At 38.5% G+C, this 27760-nt stretch overlaps 1 pseudogene; it reads right to left on the minus strand.

Annotated features, from left to right (window-relative positions):
- Window positions 1-1480: 1480 nt before the first annotated feature.
- Window positions 1481-22984, minus strand: LOC118983068 (jupiter microtubule associated homolog 2-like; annotated as a pseudogene).
- Window positions 22985-27760: the final 4776 nt, after the last annotated feature.

Genomic DNA, 27760 nt, shown 5'->3' on the forward strand with positions numbered 1-27760 from the left:
CAGACTATGCAGGCACTTTAAACCATCCCTATAGCCCCAGGGAGGAAAAGGGGGTAAAGATGAGGAGCAAAAACTGGAGTTGTCACTGCTGACCAGAGGTTCTTGCTGCAGTTTGTTTTCCTCACCCCTCCAGGCCTCTCTTCCCATCTTTGGTTTCCCTATCTCCACCCCAGAAATCCCTGCCAGTGGACAGAGCTAGAGTTCTTTTTAAAAATTTTTAAAATGTATTTATCTTTAGAGGGGAAGGGAAGGAAAGAGGGAGAGAAATATCAATGTATGGTTGCCTCTGGTGCGTCCCCTGCTGAGAACTGGCCTGCAACCCAGGCATGTGCCCTGACTGGGAATCGAACCGTGATACTTTGATTTGCAGGCCCGCACTCCATCCACTGAGCTACACCAGCCAGGGCTAGAGTTCTTTCTTCCTGTCATTCGGCTGACAGTGAGGGTGAATCCACAAGGGCCAGCAGTACAATGTCAGGGTTCTTCCTAGCAACCCAATTTGGAATTCACAAATCGTTTTCTTGTATATGAAAAAACAAAATGTAGTTATAAGTGGCAGCTCATTTCCACCATTAGCACATTTCACTGTAAGTTAAACAAATTAGTGTATTTGGGCTTAAAAGCTAACCACCACTTACAACATTTTTAATACTTTTGAATTTTATTGTTCAAGTACAGTTTTCTGCCTTTCCCCCAACTCTCCCCCCAATCCCACCCATCCCCACCTCCCTCCCTTGTTTCCACCCCCACTTGTTATTGTCCCTGAGTCCTTTATAGTTGTTCCTGCAAACCCTTCCCCCCTCTCCCCATTATCCCTTCCCCTCTCCCCTCTGGTTACTGTCTGTTTTTAATCTGAAAAAAAAATACTCTGAATTCCAAACAAATTTCTTTAAAAATGACTACTTGGAGCATGGAGACAGGAAGTACTTGATAAAGTCACACGGAATGAGTATTTCTGGGCTCTGAAGTCAGCAGGACAACTGAAAGGAGGGAAACTCTTTGTTTGACAAAGCCACCTACAGATCCCCTTAATGTTCTGGGTGTAAGAAGTGTGGTTTGGCAGTCAGCTCTTGCAGGCATTCAGTGTCTCAGCCACTGTGATTATAACCAAACACAGCTGTTTCTCTCCTCAATTTTAATAATGATGAAGACATTTCTACCACCTGGCATTTTCTCTGTAGGCACCCATAACAAAAGCTGCTTCCGCACAAACCCATTCTCCTGTTAACTGTTGGTCCAGCATGAGTGAATGGAGACTATACCCTTAGGAGGCTGAATGCAAGAAACTTCTGCCTGACTGAGAAAAGCAACTCCACTGGCCAGCTGAGGCTTTGCTGCCAAACTAGTAAATCTAGCCTGAGGTTTCCAAGTCCCTTCTAGAAAAGGAATATAGTCCAGAGGTTCTGCAGAGCTTTATGGAGGGTGGCCTAAGCAAACTTTTCTTCTTTGGTAAACCTGAGTAACTTTTTCCTAGAAACGCATCAGAAATAGACCAGTCAATAGTCACTTATGTAAAGCTGCTGTTTAAGAATAGCTCTGTAGGTATTATTAAAGAATTCAAACCCAAGAACCCAAGGTTCTCCAGCATCTCTTCTACCCAATGTCAACAGGAATAAAGTAAGACACATGAAGGATTTAAATAACCCAATTACCTGGATGTATCTGGACAGTTTTAGTCTGGAAGAAATCAGTGGGCCTAGCAGATAAAGGAACTGTCCACATCTCTGGTAAAGAGCAAAGGCCAAGATTTAGGAGTGAGAGAAAAAAAAAAAACAATTCATAGCAAAACCAGTCCCTTGTGAGTGAAAGGCAGATTCCTGTCAGATCACCACAGAGGATTAGGGTAACAATCTCTCTGTAAAGGGTAAGACTTAGAACAACTATTTGATTTACGCTTAACATCGTTTCTGGATTTCTTTCTAAGGTTTTACACTCTGCTACTATGTTAAGTGATTTCTAGATACCCAATTGGTTGTCATGTTGCTGATGCAACAAGGACATGGAAGACCCCACTTCATCACGTTCCCATGGACTTGCATCAGCTCCCCACCCAGCCCATCTGAGACTTCCTCTCACATCCAAAATTAAAAATGAGTGTTCACCAAGGTGTCACATCCCCCCCCCAACAAAGATATGTTTCTCGGCAATCTGAAAGGCGAGCTCCTCTGTGGCTCTCATGGTGTCAGTGGAACCTGAGCAGTGGCTCCAGATTCTCAACAATACTGACACTCCCCGACCCGGTTCCTTCGGACTAAAGAAACTATATTTGAAGTCCTATCTTTTGCGTTTGTTATCTGGCTACAGGAAAAGCAATAGCTGCTCTAGTAGAAGGAGATGCTGGATTGGCCTCCAGGGAGATTCAGGACTTTGTTGTGAGATCAAGGCCGTGGGCCCAATCTGAGCTAATGGCTGTCAACTGTGGGTGTGGCCTGGGGCTCCTGAGCATAGTCTGCCTCTCTCTGGCCACTTTTCTCACCCAGCTCTTCTCTGGGCAAGGTGCTTGTTGTGGCTTTAAGGTCTAATTTTTGGTCTTCCTCACACAATAGTATGTGGTCCTTGGGTTTGTTTGGGTGTGCCAAGGGTAAAGTGGTGGTTACTGGTGATCCAAACGTTACTAGTCTTCCCACCAGGTGCATTCAGATGCTGTGGAGTGTGCACAGGTGTTGATTCCTCAAAGAGACCACTTCATTTTCCCCCTGGGGGGGTTGGTTCTTTTAGGAATGTTCTGAGGTTCTCCAGTTGGTCCAAAAATATTCAGTGTCATCTGTTGGGTTGGCTTGAAGGAACACCTTCTTCTGGACTTCCGACAAGATCGCTTGATGCTCCTCCCTCAGGCTTCATGGCCCCCCAGCCCTCAGCTGAGATGCTGGCAGGCATGGGAGCACATCCCCTCGTTTGCCCATCTCTCTGATGAAGAGGCTGAGGCCGAGGCTCTGTGAGGTCACCCAACAGCTTCCTCACTGGTTATGCCCACACCTGCACCCGAGGTGCACCTGGAGCCGGCTCAGCCACCCTTGCTCTCTGAAAAAAATATATGTATATTTTATATATCATATATTGTATTTATCTACTCATCTTTTCATGAACACTTATGTTGTCTCCACCCCTTAGTAATTAAGAAAAATGTTGCAATAAACATGCTATCTCTTCATGGAACAACAAATCAACGTTTTTCTCTCTCTGTCCTCTGCTCTCTCTTTAAAATCAATTTAAAAATTTTTAAATGTAGGCAGAAAAGAGGAAAAATGCTATCTCTTCAACATAGTGATTTTATTTTCTTCAGACAAATACCCAGAACTGGAATTTCAGATCACATGGCAGACCTATTTTTAATTTTTTGAGGAACCTCCATACTGTTTTCCACAGTGGCTGTACCCATTTACACTGCGACCAATGGCACCATTCTTTTTTTTCTACAGATTTTATTTATTTTTGGAGAAAGGGAGGGAGGGGGGGAGAGAGGGAGGAGAGGAAGAGAAACATTGATGTGAGAACTATCAATCGGTTGCCTCTCCTATGTGCCCTGACCTGGTACTGAACCTGCAACCAGGGCATGTATGTGCCTTGATCAGAATAGAACCAGTGACCTTTAGCATTGTGGGATGATGCCCCACCAACACAGCCCCACTGGTCAGGGCCAACAGCAACATTCTTGATTCATAGGAAATGTCATGTGAGATTTCAGTATTTAACTACTGAACGAAAATTCAGTTGTTTCAAAAAAATTTAATTGTTTCCTTTTAATTTTCCCCTTCTTTTATTAATAACTAGCCAGGGTTGATGTAGTAAGTGTAATAAATGGCCCCCCAGACATGTCCATGTCCTAATACTTGGAATCTGCATATATGCTACCTTACATGGCACAACATACTCTGCAGATTTGATTCAGGGTAAGAACCTTAAAGTAGGAGATAATCCTAGATTATCTGGGTGGGCACAGTATAACCACAAGGGTCTTTAGTGATGTTGCTTACTTTTAAAGTGGGAAAAGCGCCCTGGCTGGTGTGGCTCAGTGGATTGAGTGCTGACCTGCAAACCAGAGGAATCAGTTTGATTCCTAGCCAGAGCACATGCCTGGGCTGTGGGCCAGGTCCCCAGTAGGGGACACATAAGAGGCAACCACACATTGATGTTTCTTTCCCCCTCTTTCTCTCTCCCTTCCCCTCTGTCTAAAAATAAATAAATAAAATATTTTTAAAAATAGTAAGTAAAACAGGAAAAAGAGCCAGGAGTCAAATAATGCAGGTAGCCTCTAGAAATTGGAAAAAGCAAGGAAATGAATTCTTGCCTCAAGTATCCAGAAAGGAATGCAACCCGTTCTGATATCTTGTGTTTATCCCAGTGAGACCTGTTTTGGATTTCTGATCCACGGAACTGTAAGATAACCAATTTACATTGTTTAACTCATTAAACAAACTGTCATGCCATTTGTTATAGCAACAGCAGTGAAGAACTAATCCAGGTTACATTTACAGGCTGTTTATTTATAACCTGCTTTGTTCCTAAAAGGCTGAAGTAGTGTAGAAGGATGCAAACCATAAAACAAGACAGCATGAATTAAATGTAGGCAGTTCCTTGCAGGGTAGCTCAGTTACTTAGAGCATCATCCAGATAAGCAAAGGTTACCTGGTTGCCGGTTTGATCCCTGGGGTCAGGTTACACACAAGAATCAACCAAAGAATGCATAAATAAGTGGAACAACAAATCAACGTTTCTCTCCGTCCTTTTCTCTCTCTTTAAAATCAATTTAAAAAATTTTAAATGTAGGAAGAAAAGAGGAAAAGAGCAAATCAAAGATAGTAACATAAAATGAAAACTAAGAATGAGGTTAATACAAATATGCATACCATAAATACATATATTACAGGTAAGCTCTGGTTTTCTAGGAGCCAAGGCAAAGAGGGAAATCTTATCGGTTCCATAATTTATTCTATCATAATGTTCACTTTATAACAATGGACGATTTGTTCAGAAGTTCAATTTTACTTGAGACTTGGATCAGATGAGATGTTCTGAGGGAGTTTATAATATATTATACAATAATAATGTCCCCACCCAAATCCATCTAATAGACACAAGTCTAACTATGCTAATTATACCATCAGTGCTATATTTTGATGAATATAATTTGGATGACAATTTGCCCAAATCAATGTAACAATGATCTAAGTTAGAAATCCTCACAAGCTTTCTGTCTAATACTTGAATTATTTAGAATTATAGTTCTTAAAATCAAGGAGTTTTAGGGCTTACTGAACTTAAACGTCATGTAGTTTGACTCAATGCCTCTACAGAAGAGGGCAGGCAAAGGCAGAATGACGTATCTAGAATAATACCACACACAGGCAGGAATAGAACGCATGTTTCCAGATTTGTTGGTTCCTTCCAAATCCTTCTGGAAACTTCTTTAAAAGATGAAGCACTTATTTTTTAAGAGAAGGCCTAACTTCCTTATTTTGACATACTCTTCATCACCATTCTAAAGAGTCCATTTTCTTCCTTTAATATAAGCACTGAATTCTTGGTACATAGGGAGCTCACCAGTATTACCTGTGATTCTTTCAAAACTGGCAGGGTTAACTGAAGTTTGAATTCTGTTTTCTTGGTAAACTTAGGTTCCTTCCATAGCTAGATTCCTTTCTTTTTCAAGGCACAGAATTTTTTTCTCCTTGTATACTTTCAAAAGTAGAAAATTCAGTCTAGTACAGGTAGAAGAGTCTATTAGTAGAGTGAGAAAAAAAGAAAGATGGGTCAACACTAAAGAAATGTCAGCTACTTACAATTCATTGAGACAAAATGCCTTTAGGTCAGAGGAATCGCAATGTGGCTTCATTTAGTCATGCATTCTGTCTCAAAGTTTCCTGATAAAATAAGGACAGTAACAGATTGGCTTCAACCGGAATTAAGAAAGATCTTTTGATCTTATCTCATGCATTATCTCCCATCTGGATACATAGATCCTTTTAAAGACAACAAGAGCTTGAAACACGGTTGAGAGAAATAAGCAACAGAGCAACAAATTTTTTTTAAAGGTTGCTATTAATTTATATTACTGGGTGTCAGCCTTTGTTTTGATTATGGTGTTTGGTGGATGAAAATTCATTGCTTTTATTGTATATGTGAATTCTCGTTGCACACAGTCTATTTCAATACTGTAAACCACTGAGATCCATAAATGCTGGGAATTGATAAATGAAAGTTAGAAATAAGTTATTATCTTTAAAAATATGGGGCTACATTTTCATACTTGAGTTTCTATTCCCTCTAACTAAAACAGTATGTTCCATTGTTTAACATTCTAGAATCGGAAATATTGCATCAGCCATGCAGATGGAGAGAGCACTAGACTTTACAATAAAATTTTACAAGAAAAAGTAGTTATCAAAGAGCCATAAGGATGAATGTACACAGAAGTGGCAGAACATGCCAGATCAGGATTGACAGATTGCTGAGAATAAAACTGAGCAACAGCAATAAGACAGTATTCTTTTCCAATAGTTTTATCAAGTCATATTTGTACTTATAGACTCTGACATGTTTTACACATATACTTAGTCAATTTCCAAGCATATGTCAGATGACAAAGAATGTAGAAACTAGAATCTTGTTTAGGGTGAGGTGACTGCCACAAAACAGGTAAAATAAACCCTTGGAAGAGCAGGACACTCGGCAAAGTGTACTGGTACCACCGGCACAGTGTTTTTTCTCAGGAGAAAGGGGAGGAGCAATGTGGATTCTCTATGGTCGCCTTCCCAGGATCCAGATAATTAGCTTTCTGGGAATATTCTGCCTTGTTTCTTCCCAGATGATCAAGACCCCCTACTGGATACCTAAAACCTTGGATAGTACTGAGCCTGATAGATACTATCTTTTTTCCTATACATACACACCTTTTCCGTAAAGGAAGCACTTTAAGGGCCTCTCTTTAGCATATCTGAATTGCCAGCATCACTATTCTTTTGCTTTGGAGCCATTATTTAGTAAAATAAGAGTGACTTGAATGCTAACTCTGTGATACCACAGCAATCGATCTGATAATTGAGAGGGCTACTCAGTGACAAATGGGCAAATAGCATACACAAATTGGATAAGCTAGACAAAGGGATAATTTGCGTCCTGGCTGGACTGAGCAGCTCAGTAGGAGATTTCATCACACTACTCAGAATAATACACAGTTTAAAATTTATGAATTATTTCTGGGGTTTTCCATTTAATATTTTCAGACTGTGGTTGACCATAGGCAACTGAAACTGTGGAAAGGGAAACCACAGATAAGGGGGGTGGGCAACTGTATAGCTTTGATTAGATTCCTGAAGGAATATGTTACCCCCAAAACTTAACAACCATTTATTGATTATCCATATGTGTCTAGTGGCTTGTACTTGACTTTGGAGGTACAAAGGCATAGAATAATGATGATTATAATATTTTAATGCCTTACATAGTATCATACATTGCATATCTTACAAACATTCATATAAGGTTCTATCCTCGAAGGGCTTATATTTCAGTTGGGACAAGAAAAAAGCACTTGAATTGTTTCAAATAAATATTTGCCAGGCTCTGTTTAAAGCACTTGAGAAACACCAGTCAGTAAAACAAAAATGTCTGCCCTAGAAAATCATTTTACATTCTGCATTTAACAAATGTAAAACATTAGTAAAGTTCAAAAACAATATATACAAAGTGACTAGCAAAATACTTACAGTGTGCAGAGTAAAGAACTTCCATGTAAAGCTCTACTCTTAAAAAGAGCACTGTAGTATGTATCAGAAATATCCTGCATGGCATACCATTTGCAATTTTCAGATAATATTAAGAAATGAAGTTTGAAACTTGCCTGGTCCTAAATCCTAGAATAGCCTTATTAAGATACTTTTATTATGGATCTTCTTATTTAGGTTGATTCTAGAAACATCTGGTCTATTCCTTTTTTTAAAAGACTTTATTTATCTTTAGAGGGGAAGAGAAGGAGAGAAGGAGAGAAATATCACTGTATGGTTGCCTAATGTGAGTCTGCAACCCAGGCATGTGCCCTGACTGGGAATCGAACTGTGATCATGTGGTTTGTAGGCCCGCGCTCAATCCACTGAGTTACACCAGCCAGGGCTTTGGTCTATTTCTTTTTTTAAAAGTTATTTCATTGTATTTTTCCCATTACTATTAAGTCTCCTTACATCTGCTCCCCCCAGCAATCACCACACTGTTGTCCATGTCCATGAGGCCTTTTTCCTTTTTGTTCAATCCCTTCCCCTCCTAAACTCCTCCCCATAGCTGTCATTCTTCTATCTATTCAAGACAAAAGCCTAGAGGTGAAAGTGATGATTTATTTATTTTTGTTGCCTCTTTCTTAGAATAAAACATTATTTCATAGTGATACAATCTTAAACCAAGTATATTATGGTCTATTTTTTCCTGTTTGGGTTCTATGCCCTGCTGGCACTGTACCTAGTACAAGTGGTAAACAAAGCAATATCATTTCTTCTCTCTAGTCAATCAGAAGGTAGCAATTTATTTTTAGGAGCACAGGAAACAGGATGTACACATTTATTTAAGTTGTGAATAACACCAAGAAAAAAGCATTAGTTGACAAGCCCAAGAAAACTGGATGATGATATACATTAAACTATGCAGATGAATGACATTTTAGTTACCCATATTTTGCTGTGTATAACGTGCACCCAAGTTTTTGGCCCAAACTTTCAAGAAAAAAAATCTTTTGTTTTAATTTTTAAATTCAATTTTAAATTTACATTTAGATACTTGCTTTTTGTATTATAAAGGAATCTTAACATTTATTTTTGAACATATTATGGTACAAGAAATTTTATATAAGAAATAATTTCAAAACACTAGAACAGATACAAGGTACAAGAAATTTTATGTACTGGTAACAAATTAGTACTACCCATGTACAATGTGCATCCTTATTTCTTGCTCAGAAGTCTGGGCAAAGGTCCACATTATACACAGTAAAATACAGTAAATATATTATTCGATATGTCATTTGTGCATTCTTAAAAGAAATTCATGCCTGTGAAGGATAAGCTGATATGGTGAAATATTATGATAATATTTAATTTTAATATTGTATTACTGCACAGTCTTACTGGTGGGCCTTCTTTTAGTCTGGACTACTTAGTCTGCCTCATGTAAACCAGAGTACAGAAATGCCAGTTTGTTCCTTTTATAGGTTGTTTGGTAATCAGAGAGAAAATCTCTCATCCTTTGCCACAGCTACACCCCTTATCAGTGACTGAGCAAATGCATGTACTTAGAGGAATGTAGTGGGCTCAGAACAGGGTATCCCATTGTCTAGGAGAGAAACACTTCTAATAAATGAGCCACAAATGCCAGCATCATTACAAAAGGCAGTATGTATTGCCTTTGTATCATGGTCATGACTCTGAGATTGCCAGAACCCTCACCAGTTTTATTCCTTCCACCGACTGGTCTTCTACAAAGAGTATGTATTCATTTAGCCCTTGATTCTCAAGTCCTGATATTACAGAAGGTGTTAGTCTTTTCTCTAAGGGTCAGAATGGGTTCTGGTAAATCATAAAACTGACGTTCTGGGAAGAATTGCTGCAATTGTGGTTCTAACAGAGTTCTTTGTGCCTTTGTATCTATGGAAGGAAGGAAAGTTTTCCTTTTACTAATTGTATTTCCTTCTCCTCAGAGTGCCAATTTCATTTAGTAGAACTATTTTAAAACTATTCTTTAGCAAAGGATTTCTGTCATTCTTTATAGTATCTAATCCTTATGGAGCTCATTATGCAAGTTCTCAGTGCCACTTTCTGTCTGTGTGACACACAAACAGCATTTTCTTTTCTCCATTTTCATATCCTTGATGCCTGTGCTCTCTACCACAAAAATATATCCACATTGCTTTAACCCCTATCCCTTTATCTGTTGTTACCTTCAGGTCTATCGTGAAATCACTTTAAATCCAAGAAATAAAAACTTTTTTAAAGTGCTCAGTTTTCAGAGTTAGAAGAATGCTGTTACTGAAAACCTGGCTCTATCAGAACCCACCTAATATGGCCTCAAGGCCCCTCAGGCCCTATAAACCAGAAGAGCCACGGATCAGAGCCCCCAACTCAGCACTTCAGATGTACTCACCATGGAATAAATGACCACTTTGGCTCCTCTCCAGCTGCTCAGGTTCACAGGGCTGTCTGCTTAGGCTGCTATAACAAAATACCACCGGCTGCGTGGCTCAAAGAACAGAAATATATTTCCTCACAGTTTGGAGGCTGAAAGTCCAATGATCAATCTGCAGCAGCATTGATTCCTGCTGAGAGTTCTCTTCCTGGCTTGTAGATGGCCACCTTCTCATTATGTCCTCACATGGCCTTTCCTCTGCATGGAGACAGAGAGGAGTGCGGGGAGAGAGAGAAAGAGAGAGACCTTCTGTGTCTAATTTCTCTTCTTAAAAAGCTACCAGACCTGTCAAATTAGGGCCACACCCTTTGGTCCTCATTTAAACTTCATTACTTTCTTAAAGTTTTATCTCCAAATACAGTCAGGATGAGAGTTGGGGCTTTAATATATGAAATTGAGGGAGACAAAATTCAGTGCATAACAGTATTATTCTACTCTCTTTGAATCTCTGTTGTAACATTCAGTTCTCAATCCTCGTTCCCCACCCCCCACCCCCGCTCCACAGTATAATTTACCTTGGCATGACTTTTGAGTGACCTTAATTGCACTTAACTTTTTATCCTGTTGCCCCTACATTCCTGGTTATTGGGTCTTCCCCTCCATGTTTCAGGTACCACTTCTGTAAATCTCCCTGTGTATTTAGACGACTCAGTGAGTTGTCTACCCAGCTCTTTGCTCAGAAAAGAGCCTATTCTAAGAAATATATACTGATTTTCATTTGATAGTAATGTTCTAGTTGAATTCCCTTAGAGATTGGTAAACCTTACCCACAGTCAGTTGCTGCAACACCAAATTCTGTCATCAGGCCCTGATCTGTCCCACTTCACTCCTTTGAATTCCATGTAAACATCAAACAAATCATGTTAATTATAGTTTTGTTTGTGTTTTTATTTTTAAATATATTTTATTGATTATACTATTACAGTTGTTCCAGTCCCCCCCTTCACTCCTCTCCACCCTGCACACCCCTCCCCCACCCACATCCCCCCCATTTAGTTCATATCCACGAGTGGTATATATCAGTTCTTTGGCTTCTACATTTCCTATACTATTCTTACCTCCCCCTGTAAGGTATATTTCTACCTACCATCTATGCTACTTATTCTCTCCCTTTTCCCCCTCTCTCCCCCTCCCACCCCCTGTTGATGACCCTCCATGTGATCTCCATTTCTGTGGTTCGGTTCCTGTTCTAGTTGTTTGCTTAGTTTGCTTTTGTTTTTGTTTTAAATGTGGTTGTCGGTAAGTGTTAATTTGCTGTCATTTTACTGTTCATATTTTTATCTTCTTTTTCTTAGATAAGTCCCTTTAACATTTCACATAAGGGCTTGGTGACAATGAACTCCTTTAACTTGACCTTATTTGAAAAGCACTTTATCTGCCCTTCCATTCTAAATGAAAGCTTTGCTGGATAGAGCAGTCTTGGATGCAGGTTCTTGCCTTTCATGACTTGGAATACTTCTTTCCAGCCCCTTCTTGCCTGTAAGGGCTCTTTTGAGAAATCCGCTGACAGTCTGATGGGAACTCCTTTGTAGGTGACTGTCCCCTTATCCCTTGCTGCTTCTAGGATTCTCTCCTTCATTTTCATGTTGGCTAATGTAATGATGATGTGCCTTGGTGTGTTCCTCCTTGGTGCAACTTCTTTGGGACTCTCTGAGCTTCCTGGACTTCCTGGAAGTCTATTTCCTTTGCCAGATTGGGGAAGTTCTCCTTTATTATTTGTTCAAATAAGTTTTCCACTTGTGGCTGTTTCTTTCCCCCTTCTGGTACCCCTATAATTCAGATATTGGAATGTTTAAAGAGGTCCTGGAGGTTCCTAAGCCTCCCCTCATTTTTTTGCATTCTTGTTTCTTCATTCTTTCCTGGTTGGATGTTTCTTCCTTCCTTCTGGTCCACTCCCTTGATTTCAGTCCCAGTTTTCTTTCCAACACTATTGGTTCCCTGTACATTTTCCTTTATTTCACTTAGTGTAGCCTTCATTTTTTCCTCTACTTTGTGACCAAATTCAACCAATTCTGTGAGCATCCTGATTAGCAATGTTTTGAACTGTACATTTGATAGGTTGGCTATCTCTTTGCCATTTAGTTGTATTTTTTCTGGAGTTGTGATCTGTTCTTTCATTTGGGCCATTTTTTGTCTTGACATGCCTGTTATGTAGTGAGGGGCAGAACCTTAGGTATTCACCTGGGCAGGGTCACCCACGGTCGCTGCCTTGTGACACTGTGTGTGGGGATGGTCCGAGAGGGAACAATGGCGCTTGCTCCAGGCTTTCAGTCACTTCCCCCTGCTTTCCCCAAGAAAAGTGGGCCCTCCTGGTGGGTCTAGATTCCTGGGTGGGTGGGCTTGTGTACATTCCAGGACCCTGTGGGTTGTTTTAACAAACTCTCCCGTGAGACTGGGAGTTTCTCCCACTGCCTCAACCCCCACAGGTGTTTTCAATTGGTGTTTTGAGGCTTTGTTTCCCTGTACTGGGGCCCTGGATTGTGCTGTCTGTCTTGCTCCTCAATTGTTCCTCCTGGGCTATCTGTGCACAAATGTGGGACCACCCAGTCCGTCAGCCACCACCTTGCTGCGAGTATTTGCTGCTTGGCTGCCCTACTCTGCCCCTCCTACAGGTTGGGGTGAATGTGTCTTCTTTAACTCCTTGGTTGTCAGACTTCCATAACTACGCCTCCATCTTGGCCGATAATCTGTTCATTTGTTTTTAATAACTAAAGTACCACTGTTATGCAGTTGTGACCCATAAAGATTATCAAATCAGGGTTTCTTAAAAATCTATTTTTATATCAGTATAGTTGGTATACAATCATATATTGGTTATATTAGTTGCAGGTGTATAATATAATGATTCAACATTATTATAACTCACAATGGGATCATCCCACTAGTTCTACTAATCCTCTGTCACCATACAAACGTAATCACAAGTTCAGGATTTTTAAAGTATAAAATAAAGTTATTTTTAACATTGAAACTGAACGTGAAGGCCTGAAGTTAATCACTGACAACACTATCATGAGATTTAAGTTAATTAATTTTTTATGTCTTTTATTAAATTTTAATATATAATTGTGCCCCCATGAATTATACTTTCTTTAGATTGAGGCATACATTATCAGATGATACTTCTCCACACTCTAAATGCTTATATAACAAAGTAAGTGTCTTCATGGTTTAGTGATATCATTTCTTCGATAACAGTTTTTGGACTCTTTCACTATCAACTTTTATGAAAATTCCACATAAATGGCTTAGAGTTTTAAGTGGTTGTGGTGAGGTGGGTAAAGAAGAGAAAGTATTTCTAGTGAGAAAAATAATCCTCTGAAGAACTTTGTACACCAGTGAATCCCAAAGAGAGAATCGAAATTGATGTCTCTTGGGCAAAACAGCTCATATAGCCATAGGCAAAATTCTACCGACCTATCTGAACACATCTAGCTGATGAGAGACTATGTTGCTTGAGATTCTTCTGTATTCCCAAATGTGCTTAACTTAGATTTCTATATCCTTTGTGCTTTCAGTGGAAATGCTCCAGGAAGAATTGCAGTGATTTAAAAATAGATACTTGCCACACTTTTCTTTCCATATTTCGGTGGCAACTGACTGCAGGTTATTTGAGGAGTTTGAATTCCAAATTATTCTAAACCTGCATTGAAAACAAGCAAACAAAAATCTATGACTTCTCTGTGTTCTTTGCTAATATACAGCACCTGAAAACCAGAATTTCATGAGTCTGTCACAAAATCCTGAAAAAGAAATCAGAGCTTGATGTTTCAGTGTCTAAATGACTGTCTAATGTTAATGGATGAATAAAATTTATCTTCAGAATTACTGTTTCTTTATAGCATATTATTGCTGGAATTGAAAAGATTTTAAAAATAACATGTTACAAGAAGATTGCACTGCCAAACCCTTCTTGTGTGGATTACTTTTTTCTTTTTAATGTTTTTCACATTGATTTTTTAAAAAAGGTTTTATTCATTTATTTTTAAAGAGGGGAAGGGAGAGAGAAAGAAAGGGAGAGAAACATGAATGTGTGGTTGCTTCTCACATGCCCCCTACTGGGGACCTGGCCCAAAACCCGGCGTGTGCCCTGACTAGCAATGAACTGGTGACCCTTTGGTTCCTAGTCCAGTGCTCAATCCACTGAGCCACCTCAGCCAGGGCTCCACATTGATTTTTAAAATCATATGTAATCATCTTGTAAATTTTGTAAAAATGTATAAAGAAAAAAATTGGTCTTTTCATAAACATACCATCTTGAGATAATCACTGTTAACATTTCAACAAACATCTTTCCAAATATTTCTATAAATTTTAATATAGTTGAAATACACTATATGATTTTTATGTCATTTTGAGTTAAGATTATACCATAAGTATCTCATTATGTTATTTACAAGTTTCAAAATATAATAGTAAGTGACTATGTAATATTCTAACATAAGGACATTCCATAAATTTGTAAACATTCTCCTAATGTTGAGAATTTAAGTTGCTCTTAATTTTCCATTATTATAAGTAACACTATAATAGGCATGTTGATACTTTAATTTCTGTACAATTTTCTCAATATTTCCTCAGGGTAAATGTCTAGATGTAAAACTATTGAATAAATAAAAAATTGTTTTTAAAACAAGAAAATATAATGCTGGGGTTTTCTAACCTCTTTGGGTTTGCAGATATCTCTGAGAAACTGATAGAAATGTTGCCCTCTTCCGGAAAATGCAAATAATTATATTGTTTTTTTTACATAAACATATTTTACAAAACTATCTTTTGTCTCACTTATGAAAATATTTAGCTTTAAAAATAAGACAAAACTAGTTTTAATTTTCCTTAAAAGTTCATTTCAATGAGAATATCTTTGTTTTAAATAATAGTTTAAAATTTAGATGCCAAAATATGCAATTTGAGTCACCAAATGACTCTTGATGGCCGCAAGTGTTAAAAACACTAACATGCTGTCACAAAGGGTAGGAGCTCCTTCTTTTTTCTCCTGCATAGTATTCCATTGTGTAAATGAACCACACTTTTTTGATCCACTCATTCACTGATGAGCACTTAGGTTGTTTCCAACTCTTGGCTATTGTAAATTGTGCTGCTATGAACATCGGGGTGCATAGGTTCTTTTGGATTGGTGTTTCAGGATTCTTGGGGTATAATTCCAGCAGTGGAATTGTTGGGTCAAAAGGCAGTTCCAATTTTAGGTTTTTGAAGAAATTGTTCACTGTTTTCCACAGTCGCTGCAACAGTCTGCATTCCCACCAACAGTGCACTAAAGTTCCCTTTTCTCCACAACATCACCAGCGCTTGTTGTTTGTTGATTTGATTATGATGGCCATTCTGAGAGCGTTATGCGAAGTAAAATAAGACACATGGTGAAAGACACATACCATATGATCTCACCTACAAGTGGAACCTACTCAACAACAAAAAAAACAATCAAGCAAAATATAACTAGAGATATTGAAATAAAGAATAAACTGACAGTAACCAGAGGTGAGGGGAGAGGGAGATAATGGGGAGGGAAAGGGGAGTGGTCATGAAGGAACAGGTAGGTATAAAGGACCCATGGACAAAGCCTAAGGGGGTAGGTTTGAGGTTGGGAGGCAGTGATGAGTGGGGTGGGGGGAATGGTGGGGCGAAAATGGAGATCACTGTACCTGAACAACAATACAAAATGAATAAAAACAATTCTGACTAACAGAATTATGTAGAATAACAATTTGAGTCATGCAGCTTTGCCAGATGCGAGTAAATTTGTGTCAACAAGCCTCAGAATTCTCCAAGATTCTTCTAGGAAATTGAAACCATGTCCAGACATGTCCTTTGTTCTTAAGCAAATAAATCCATCTTTTGTTAGAATTTCTACTGTTGATACTGTCCATTTTACTAAGGAAGTTTTTATAAACCCATGCTTCACTTTCAAAATTGTCTGAACAAGATCTTCAAAGTAATTTGGTAATGGCTTTTGGTATGCACACATTTCTGCCTATAGAGAAATTGATCAAGCTTTGGTATTCAGGCTATACCCGGTAGGAATTTCTCCAAGGTTACAAAGTTTGTGGAGTTGTGTGCTGCCAATCCCCTACCGTAGAATAGAAAGCTTGGCATAAACACAAACAATAACAATAAAACCTGGAAAATTTTTCCATGGCAACCATAATGGTGATTGTAGGACTTTAAATGAAAAAATTTCCCTTATCTCCATGGCCGAAAGTCATCAGTTAAGCCCAACTGTAAGTTACATCATTCTGTAAGTTATAAATAATTTTAACTTCAAGTATTTTTTAATCCTCACCTGATTTCAGAGACGGAGAGGAAAGGAGAGAGGGGAAGAGAAACATTTACTCTCACAGGCACCCATATTAGGACCAAACCCTCAGCATAGGCATGTGCCCTGATTGGGAATTAAACCTGTGACCCTTCGGTTTATGGGACAACACTCCTACCAACTGAGCCACACCAGCCAGGGCTAACTTGAAGTATTTTTATCAAGCACTTTAGAACTCGTTTACTTAAAAACTAGCAAAATTCTGTATAGACAAAATTTTCAAAATCTATTCCCATTTCTTCAAAAAGTCTCTTTAAAAAAGGTGATTCAAGGCTCAGGCTTTCAGGAAGTTGACGAATTCTATAATACTATAGGTCTAGCAAGAAAAGACCAAAGGGGTTATTTTCTGGTGCCAATCTACAAGGGTACCACAAAGATACCAATTTAGCTTTATTGTAACAGTATATATATAGATTGGGCTTGCTGTAGAGTGAATGTTTATGCCTCTCCAAAATTCATATGTTGAAATCTAATCTCTGATGTGATGGTATTTGGAGGTGGTGTCATTGGGAAGTGATTAGGTCATGAGAACAGAGCCCTCAAGAATAAGATTAGTGCTCTTATAAATACCCCTCCAAAAACTTCCTTGTCCCTTCCGTCATGTGAAGGCACAGCAAGAAGATGATAGCTCTCACCAGACACTGAACCTCAGCAGAAGCAGAATCTGCCAGTGCCTTGATCTTGGACTTCCCAGTCTCTAACATTGTGAGAAATAAAATTATTTTGCTTATAAACCACCCAGTCTATGTCACTATAGAATACCAGATATATAATCAAGCACTACAGACATTCCAACTGTATAAAAGACTACAGTACTCCCTCTTACCTGTGGTTTCACTTTCTGTAGTTTCAGTTACCTGCAGCCAACCTCAGCCTTAAAATATTGAATGGAAAATGCCAGAAATAAAAAATTCATGTTTTAGCCCTTGGCTGGTATGTCTCAGTGGATGGAGTGCCAGCCTGTGAACCAAAGGGTCGCTGGTTCAATTCCCAGCCAGAGCACATGCCTGGATTGCAGGCCAGGTCCCCAGTAGGGGGTATGAGAAAGGACACCACACGTTAATGTTTCTCTCCCTCTCTTTCTTCCTCTCTTCCACTCTGTGTATAAATAAATAAATAAATATTTAAAAATTTTTTCATGTTTTAATTGCAAGCTGTACTGAGTAACATGTTGAAATTTCATGCAATCCTGCTCCTTCCGTCCTGGGATGTGAACTATCTCCTTGTCCAGTGTATCCATGCTTTGTGTACTACTTATCTATTTGTCACTTAGTAGTTGTCTCAGCCGTGAGATCAGTTATCAGAGACATCACATCCACATACATTTTATTACAGTATATTGTTATAATTATTCTATTTTATTGTTAGTTACTGTTGTTAATCTCTTACTGTCTGTAGTTTAGAAATGAAACTTTATCGTAGATATGTATGTATAGGAAAACACATAGTATATATAGGATTCAGTACTATCTGTGGTTTCAGGCATCACTAGGGTTCTTGAATGTATCCCCTGTAGATAAAGGGTCCGCTATACTAAGATTGTTTTTTCCCTATGGAAGTTTTGCTTGGCAAGTAACTTTCCTTTTTAAGACTCCAACAATATCTGAGTTTTTAAAAGGGGCTCACAAAACAGGAATTCTTTTATGGCATTAATATGCATTGAACATAAATACTAGACACATTCTACATGGAGAGAGATGATTGGTGCTATCCAGTTCCAGCTCTTGCTGAAGGCAAATATTTCAGCTGCTATTTCTTCATGCCCCATTTCAAAATATTAAAAAAATAATCAATTATGGAGTTAATGGATTTTACAGAAACACTGCCTGTATTTTCTTTGTTTTCTCTAAGTCGCAATCCAGTTCAGCCTTTTCCATACCATCAGATCTCTCAATGTATATGTGGCATTTTTTGGCTGGCAATGTGATAAGCAATCTTATTGGAAAACACTAGAAAGCTTTTGTGTTGAGGCAAATTCAAGTGTTGGTTATTTCCTTGTCTTTTCAAATTGACTTATCTTTTAAAAAATCTACATTGCTGGCTTCAAGTTTTTGTTGACAAAATCTTCAACACATAGGAAGCATTATGGCTTTGTGTCACATCAGTAATGAAAGTCAGTCAGTAATGAAAGTATATCCTAAGTATTTTAATACATTACATTGTTTTGCGTTTTCCAACTTAGGCTTGGGTAGATAACTACAATATGTCCTTTTTTATGGACTAAGTTTTCTTTGATTTGAACCAACATAAAATTATATGAAAAGTCACACTGCAATATTACCTGATAATGAAATTTCATTCCACCCCATGGTTACTAATATAATTTAGATAAAATATTTCAATACATTTTTCAAAATGAAGGGCAAAATTTACACACATACATGCCTAAGTATTCACTCCTATAGATACATCTATGTGTATTTCATGCCTGATCACACCTATTAAGATTACTTGAAACTCTGGCTGGTGTAGCTCAGTGGATTGAGCGCGTGCCTGCAAACTAAAGGATTGCGGTTCGATTCCCAGTCAGGGCACATGCTTGGGTTGCAGGCCAGTTCCCAGCATGGAATGCACAAGAGGCAACCATGCATTGATATTTCTCTCCCCCTCTCCCTCCCTTCCCCCTCTAAAAAGATAAATAAATAGAATCTTTAAAAATTTTTTAAAAGATGCCTTGAGTACAATTTTTCACATAATTTCTAAAGTAATGGGAAAAACATTGAAGTTATATACATATAGACATTTTATACATGTTTATATATGCATATGTATGTATATACATATGTGTACACACACACACTTTTACCCTGTTAACAGTTAATGATAACTGCTATACAGCTTAATAGCTCCTATGAGCATGACTATAGAATTGAGATGACAGAATATGGGTATTCATCATGGGGACCCAAACTCATTACCTAAATCAGAGTATATTCGGTAGACTCTATAAATTCAGAGGATGAGTAATCCTTTTTATAAAAGTCCCATAGAAAATAAAATACTTTTAAAAATGTACAGATGTATCCTTCAGTTTTCATTGGTTAGAACTGTGTCACTATAGAAGTGTCATAGTTTTTGTATTCTATCATGTTCAGCAATGAAGGGAAATCAATGTGTGCTTAGAAGTTGTGCTTTCTTAATTTGGAAGTTTTCTAACTTAAACTAGGTTCGTTGTACACAAAAAGCAATCATCCCTGGGTCGATATCGTACCTATCTCATAAGATTATAGGAGGATTAACTTATATAACATTCAAAGAATATTGAACAGATTTCTCAACGAATGTAAGCAATTATTATTATCATCATCATTATTGATGATGCAACATGTTTGCGGTTTCACATCTCAACTTTGGCCTGCTCAAGCCAAACTTTGCAAAATGCATTTTTAATTATTTAAAACATAATCTATGGGCCAGCAGAAATGGCATAATTTAGGAGCTTTTTAGAAATCCAGACTCTCAGACCTTGCTCCAAACTTACAGAATCAGAATCTATACTTTGAAAAGATTCCTGGGTGATTTTTATATAAACTGAAGATTGGGAAGCACTGCCCTAATATATTGAGGAGGTTGAATGTTTTCATGTGATGTACATATTATCAGAGTGGTGACAAACAGGACATCAAAGAAGATAACACAGTGTTTTGGAAAGGGCATCAGATTAGGAGTCAGTAAATCAACATTTACATTCTAAGTCTTCTACTCACAAGCTGATTGACCTTATACAAATCATTGAATTCATGTTAGTCCTTTCCCTCATTTACAAGAGAATGGTTAAGGTCTACCTATGGTTCTTAACCAGGAAGACATATTAGAATTAATAGAGGGAGCTATTACAAAATCTCTGACCAGCCTCAGACACATGTAGACTCATTATGTCTGTCCATCAAAATTAGGGCCAGTTGTCTTTGGAGATCTGCAGAGATGTGAGCAGGCATCACCGGGAGAGGTGAGGCAGGAAAGTCAGAATTGTTACACTCCGATAATATGTACATCATATGAAAAGATTCAACCTCCTTAATGTATTAGGGCAGTGCTTCTCAATCTTCAGCTTACATCAGAATCACCCAGGAATCTTTTCAAAGTATAGATTCTGATTCTGTAAGTTTGGAGCAAGGTCTGAGAGTCTGCATTTCTATGCCTCCCCTTTTCTACCATGGCTGGAACATCTCGGACTTGACTTTATTGACCACCTGTTTCCCTCTTCCTCCTGCCCAATTTCCTGTAGTTGAAACAAAAACTGATCTCAAGCAGATTCAGCAGTCATATTGACCTAAAAGTGACCCACAAGGCCATTGTAATATCTTTTTTATTAATTTTTTGATTTTAGGGACAGGGAAAGGGAGGGAGAAAGAGAGGGAGAGAAGCATCAATGCAAGAAAGAAACATCAATCTGTTGCCTTCCATATGTCCCCAACTGGGGGTGGAGCCATAACCCATGCATGTGCCCTGACTGGGAATGGAACTGGCAACCTTTTTGGTTCAAGGGATGACACTGGACCAACTGAACCACGCCAGCTGGGACTGTAATATCTTTATAATAAATTTGCACTGCAGTTTTGGGATCACTCTGCACAATGCCCTCCTACCCCTCAATCTCCATGACAATTCTGGAAGGACCAAAATAAAAATCTCTATCTGGAGAGGAGGGACAAGGACAAGCCCATTTGGCAGTTACCCCACCAGCGTCAGAAGCAAAGACCACCCTAAACTTCCACCCCTCAGGTGGTGAGGAGTGATGCCTACATTTAATAAAAACCTTCCACCCAGACCCCACCAGGGTTTCTCATTTTCCGAGGTTGCCTGCTCTCACTTCTTGAGTGTATACTTTTGTTTTAATCAATCTACAGTGCTTTGCTAAATCTTTCTGTCTCACTCTCCGATCCTTCTTGTGCAGTGACAGGAAGCTGGACCCCATTATTAGTATGGGGTAGAGTTCTCCCTTGTCCTCCCTGGATGCTGCCAGGCATCAAGAGGACACCTGCAAGATGGCCTCAGAAAAAAGTAGAGAGTGGGAACCTGGAAGGCAACATGCAGCAGGCAACAGATATTAAAAGTGCCTCTGGAGTGCCCTGGCTGGGTGGCTCAATTGGTTGGAGCATCCTGCTGTATTTCAAAAATGTGGGACCTTTGATTCCCAGTCAGGCTATATACCTAGGTTGTGTGTACAGTACCGGGTTGGAGAAAACCAATTGATGTTTCTTTCTCACATCAATGTTTCTCTCTCCTCTCCCCCGCTCCCTCCCTTCCTCTCTCTCTCCCTCTCAAGTCAATAAACAAATTCTCAGGTGAGGAAAACATAATAAAATAAAGTAAAGTAAAATAAAAGTTCTCTGGTGCAAGGACAAATCCCCTCAATAGGACACGCTGAAGAGCTACTATAATCTCTGTTCCTGTGGGAATAAAAGAAATTATGTGCAGAAAGTGTTTAGCCTAGAGCCTGGCACAGAATAGAATGTCCATGAATTTCTTTCTCTTTCCTGTTTCCCTCCTTAAGGAAGATCCCAATTCATTTCAGAGGGCTCTAACTGATTTTCAAAGGGCACGCCCACTCTGATTTTTAGGTGCAACAAATTGGATATTCTTACATAGAAAACATGTAGTTAGTAATAATGACAATTAAAAGATAACAATAAACACCATGTCTCACTTTATTAAGCAGTAGAGTTCTGATGTAATACTGATAAAAATGTGGGGATTCTTTTATCAAAAAATATTAAGAATTTCAAGACAGTGATCGCAGAGCATTACACCGAGTGTGGGTCCCTTCTGGGCACTGGGCCCTGTGTTAGTGCACAGGTCACACGTTCTGCCAGATTAAAGGAACCGTGGACTTGAAGTCTGGTGGCCTGTAAAAAATATGCTGTATTAGCAACTTATTCACTGCTTGATGTAAATCCAATCACCTTACTACTCTGAGCCTTAATCTCCACACATGTAAAAGCAGCTTTGATATTCTATGACTCTGTGCGCACCTTGGAGTTTCCTAGAAAATATGTTGCTGAACTTTTCATTCCACTGAATACATTTTTAAATAACATTGGGCCCATGAAACAAATTCATTCAGGTTTTTATTTCCCACTGTGACCTGTCTTTATATAATGTGTGCTATTCACCATAGAAACAAGGTGATATAGGGCTAATATAACTAATAAAAATAAAAAGTGTTTTTCCCCAATATCTGAGTGCAAAGAGTTCAGATTTTCAGGTAACAGTAATAGAGGTTATTGTGAGTTGCTGTGGAAGGAGTGGCAGGTCCCAGTGCTCTACAGGGAGAAGTGGACATGTTTGCATGGAAAAACAGTAGAGACAAACACCAGTCTGATGATACTATGCATGAATTATTTGGACTCACCTGAATTACCTGAAATATTTGGTCTTCCTGTTCCCATGCCATTCAGTTTGCTCCGGAGTAAAAGAGGGGCTGCCTCAAAAATACAAGGCTACGTGAATGTTCCTCCTCCTTCTCGTCATCAAAGACTTTTACTCCATAAACTAATGAGAGGGACAATTTGGAAAAATACCAGTGAGACACAAGCTTAGCATGTATGACCAAGATTAACTCAAAATTACTAGAAGAGAGCCAGGAAAGAAATAAATTAATCCATACTCCCTGCATGGGATTAGAAAAGAAAAAGTGAGCAGAACGCTTGATTAAAAAAAAAAATCTCCAAGTCAAAAAGGCTATTTGAACAAAAGCAGCACTTGAACAAGATGAAACAGAATACCCCAGGCAGAACAGAAATGGTATCCACTGGAAAGCTAATGTTCCCCAAAGAAGAAAACTCCCCTGAAATTCAGAACAAAGATAAAGGCATAAAGAATCAAAGTGCACATTAAGAATATTAAATTGTACTAAGTGAACAAAGTGCTTGCTTCATAAACAAGCACAGTAAGGAAGCTCTCTACTGAGTGTTGTGTTCTGCTTGAAAATGCAGGCAGTGAGTGAGCACATTCAAACATGCACACATGGCTACACAGAGACCAGCACCTTATTATGATGTTGTCTTTGGTGTTCATGCATGGATCCATACTGTAAATGAAATGGTCTCACAATGGGGTTGCTATGGACTGAAACGTACCCCCCACCCAACTTATATGTTGAAGTTGTAATCTGCCATGAGATGGTATTTGGAGTTGTGGCCTTTGGAGGTCACTGGGTTTAGACGAGATCATGAAAGTGGAGTCCTCATAATGGGATTAAAAGACCAGATCTCTCTCTCTGCTGTGTGAGGATACAGCAAGGAGGTGCTATGGGCAAGCTGGAAGTGAGCTCTCACCAAGCACCTGTACTCTGGCACTTTGATAGTGGGCTTCCCAGCCTCAAAAAACTGTGAGGAAACAAATGTTTGTGGTTTAAGCCACCCCAGTCTGTGATGTTTGTTACAGAAGCCCAAGCTAATGAAGATGGGGGCTCTTTTCATATTCTCAGATATAACATCCACCCTCTACCTTCCAAAATCAAGAGACATCAAAATAGAGCTATCTTAAGCTGCTTTGTGTAGCTTTTTAAAAGTTTTGTTTAATACCAGTGACAGAACTATGAATCTTGGCCCTCATCTGTGTCAGAAAGTGTCTCCTTATACCATTAACAATTTCCAAACCCCTCGGCCTCTTGGCCATATAACTCTCTCTTTCCCACCCCCGTATTGTAATCTTTACAGGGTAAGGATATCACGGGAAGGTTAGGACACAAACAAAACTAAACAAAACACGTCTCTCCCAAACAACCGGTGCCTCAGATGGGGCAACTAAAATAATCTTATCACTGACTAATGGTCTTCAAGGGACAAAACTAACTTCAAGTAACATTGCCAGGTCAGAGAAGTTTTCTGTGGTTCCTCCCTGCTCTTCTTTTTAGAACCCACCATTCTCCCTCCTCTCAGGATGCAGGATCTCTCCCTGAGAGCAGACTTTAACTCCTTGTTTTGCTCCATTTTCAAAGGGATCACTTGATGGAGACTATTATAATAACAATTAGGGATATGGTCTCTTGAGCATTTGTTTACTAAGCATCAAGTTCTATGCATGACATTTGCATAGAATATGCCATTTAATTTTCAGAGTCCTGGGAAAATATCTTCTTCCTCATTTTTCAGGTCAGGTAATTGAGGCTCAGTGGAGTTAATTCAGTTTATATTCCACAGCTAGGTGGAAGAACAGGATTCCAACCCAGATCTAAATTCAAAGTCCTACCCTTAACCCTAAGTGACGCTGAGTCTTTAAACAAATTCTTGTCATTGTTTTAGGAGTAAAGGAAATTGGTACCTTCCCCCAGGGTTTCCGGATTTAACTATTCATCCCAAGGAAATGATTCTCCAATGGTGAGATTGCTAGCAGTAAACTGAACCAGGTAGGTACTATAGGGCTTTTTCCCTGTACTTTTAAAATCACACTGGCTAGCGTGGCAATTTCTCTACCTGTGTAGAGGCTGATGTCCAGGTCTTTAACCTGTTACATCTTTTTAAAAAGATTGTTTTTCTGATATGTTTATTGATATTAGAGAAAGAAGAAGGGAGAGAGAGAAAAAACAGTGATTGGCTGGCTGCTTCCCATACGCGCCCCGACTGAAGACTGAAATCACAACCCAGGTAATTGCCCAGACCAGGAATTGAACTGCCAACCCTCTGATGCACTGGACGAAGTTTTAACCATCTGAGACACACTGGTAAGGGCTAACCTTAACCTGTCACATCTTTTCACAACATGCGTTGCTACTAGAATGATGTAATGGTTATTTAGTTTATCCTCCATCCCTCCCTCCCTTCCTTCTTTCCTCCCTCCCTCAATTCATCCTTCTTTCCTTTCTTTCATTCATTCACTTAGTCTCAGTCAGGAAGGCCACACACAGTGCTGGGCTCTGCAAATGCAATGGTGCATAACAATGATAATCTTTGCCCTCAGGGTCATAGAATAATTAGACATGATGAATTTTGAAGTCTAAAATATTACTTAGAACATACAGCAATGCCTATTTCTGTCCGCATATATATCATAAGCAAAGGTATACTTACAGCCTAGTTGTAAAATAATTTAAGCCACACTGGAGACATGCTTAGTTTTCATTGAAGAGGAAGAAATTAATGATAAAAACCTACAAGGAAGCATGGTGAATTAGAAAGCACCCTTCTGTAATGAATCACTTTTTGAATGAACAGCTTTGGAGAATATTCACATCACTATGGTTATTGAGTTCTGTGAATTTGGAAGGGAAATTTGACTAGAAATATGTCAGAAAAATAAGGACACTGCTGCCCCCCCTTCTTGATGAACTCTAAAGATGAGCAAAGGGACAGGTATTTTCTAAGGCATTCACCATTTAAACAGATCATTCTCACTGAAAGCCATTGAAATTCAAAGATTAAATGTTAAAGCAAGGATATTGTTGGAAGCAGAGCCTACAGTAACAAGATATGTAGAGACACATTAAGACCACTTCTTTGACATATCACTTTTAGTAGATGCCTTTCCAGGAGACCACTTAAATATACCCATTTAACAATCCATGCCTTGCCGTTTGCTTTTGAAAGTGCATTGACATTTGCCCTTCTTATCTCTGTAAGCAGTGTCATAAAGCTTAATTTCAATCACAAGCTTCAGCAGCTCAGAAAATTTGTACCCCTCTATTCCTCTTGTGATAAAAAGAATATATTTTTGTTAAGCATGGAAAAGGGTAATGAGGTAAAGATTGAGTGTTTGTAATTATGAGTGGCTTCTAGAGTTAATCGAGTTAAGTCTTTTTTTAAAAGTGTTTTTGGCTCTGTTGCAGGTATAATTGATATTGATATAAAGCATATTTTGAGTTTTTGTTAATTTAATTTTATTTTTTAAAAATTTTGTTTATTGACTAGAGAGAGAGAGGGAGGAGGAGAGAGAAAGAAAAAAACATTGATTTGCTGTTCCACTCATTTATGTATCCATTGATTTTTTTTTATGCATTCTTACTGGGGACTGAACCCACAACTTTGGGGTATCAGGACAATGCTCTAACCAGCTGAGGTACCTGGCCAGAGCTGAGTTTCTATTAATTTCAGGTTAAATTTTATCATGGTTTAATTAGCACAAACAAAATACAAGTGCTGCTTACTCATTTAACCATAATTCATATTAATTTCAAGCATTATGACATTTTTGCTTTATTTAAATATTATAAATGGATAATTCATCAATGTTCATTATCTTTCAGACCATTTATTTTTGTTTTTCAGTACAAATGGAAAAATCTATTTAAGAAACAAATTTAAATTAAAGTTCAACACTCTATTAGTTTTCTCTGGCTACTCTAAAAAATTACTACATACTTGGTAATTTAAAACAACAAACATTTGTTCTCTTACACTTGGGGAGCCTGGAACTGTGCACAGTTTCATTGGGCCTAAGCTAAGGTGTTGGCAGATCCTCACTCCAATCTACAGGCTCTAGGGAAAAATCCATTCCTTGCTTCTTCCAGCTTTTAGTGGCTGCCCATATTCCTTGGTGTGCGGCTTCCTCACACCAGTCTATCCCTCTATGATCACACTGCCTTCTCTTCTGTTTATTAATTTTTCCTTTGCCTCTTCTTATAAGGGCAGGTGTGATAACATTTAGGGTTTTACTGAGGTAATCCAGGACAGTCTTCTAACCTCAAGATTCTTAATTGCATCTGCAAAATTCCTTTTCTGCCATATAAGGTAACATTCACAGGTTCCAGGGATTAAGACATAGATATCTTTTGTGGGCCATAATTCAGCCTACCACTCCCTCCTACAGTACAGACGGAGCCATGTTATGACTTTTATGGGCACTTTTGTTTTTGGTGGTCCTTTCCCCCAAAAAGAAATTTAAAATTATATTTTGACTGCAGTAAAATAAGCATAAATATTTATATATTCATTGTTATCATTGATATATGATATTATTATATTCATTTTATTTTCTCATGTTAAAAGGAATTTAAATAAAAACATTTTTGTGGACCCTTAAAAGTGTGTGGGCCCTAGGCACTATGCCTAATGGAAAAGTCAGCCCTACATGTAGAAAATACATAAGGTCTCTGGATCTCAGCAGCTGATAAAATTTTAAAAGTACACAAGCTTAGGAAAGAATTGTAATATATGCATAGGTTTCTTAATTGCACTGGGTTTTCAAAATTCACAGGATTTCTGCTCCAGTTTAGATAAGTGTTCCATTTTTGAAGCTCTATCATTTTTTATCATGTAATGTTTTAAAAGGGAAAGACAAAATGGTTTTTTAAGGAGGCCTATTTCTTCCATACCTCGCTGA

Source organism: Sturnira hondurensis, unplaced genomic scaffold, assembly GCF_014824575.4.
Source record: "Sturnira hondurensis isolate 20B ecotype Veracruz unplaced genomic scaffold, ASM1482457v3 Scaffold0002633, whole genome shotgun sequence".
Classification (NCBI taxonomy): Eukaryota; Metazoa; Chordata; class Mammalia; order Chiroptera; family Phyllostomidae; genus Sturnira; species Sturnira hondurensis.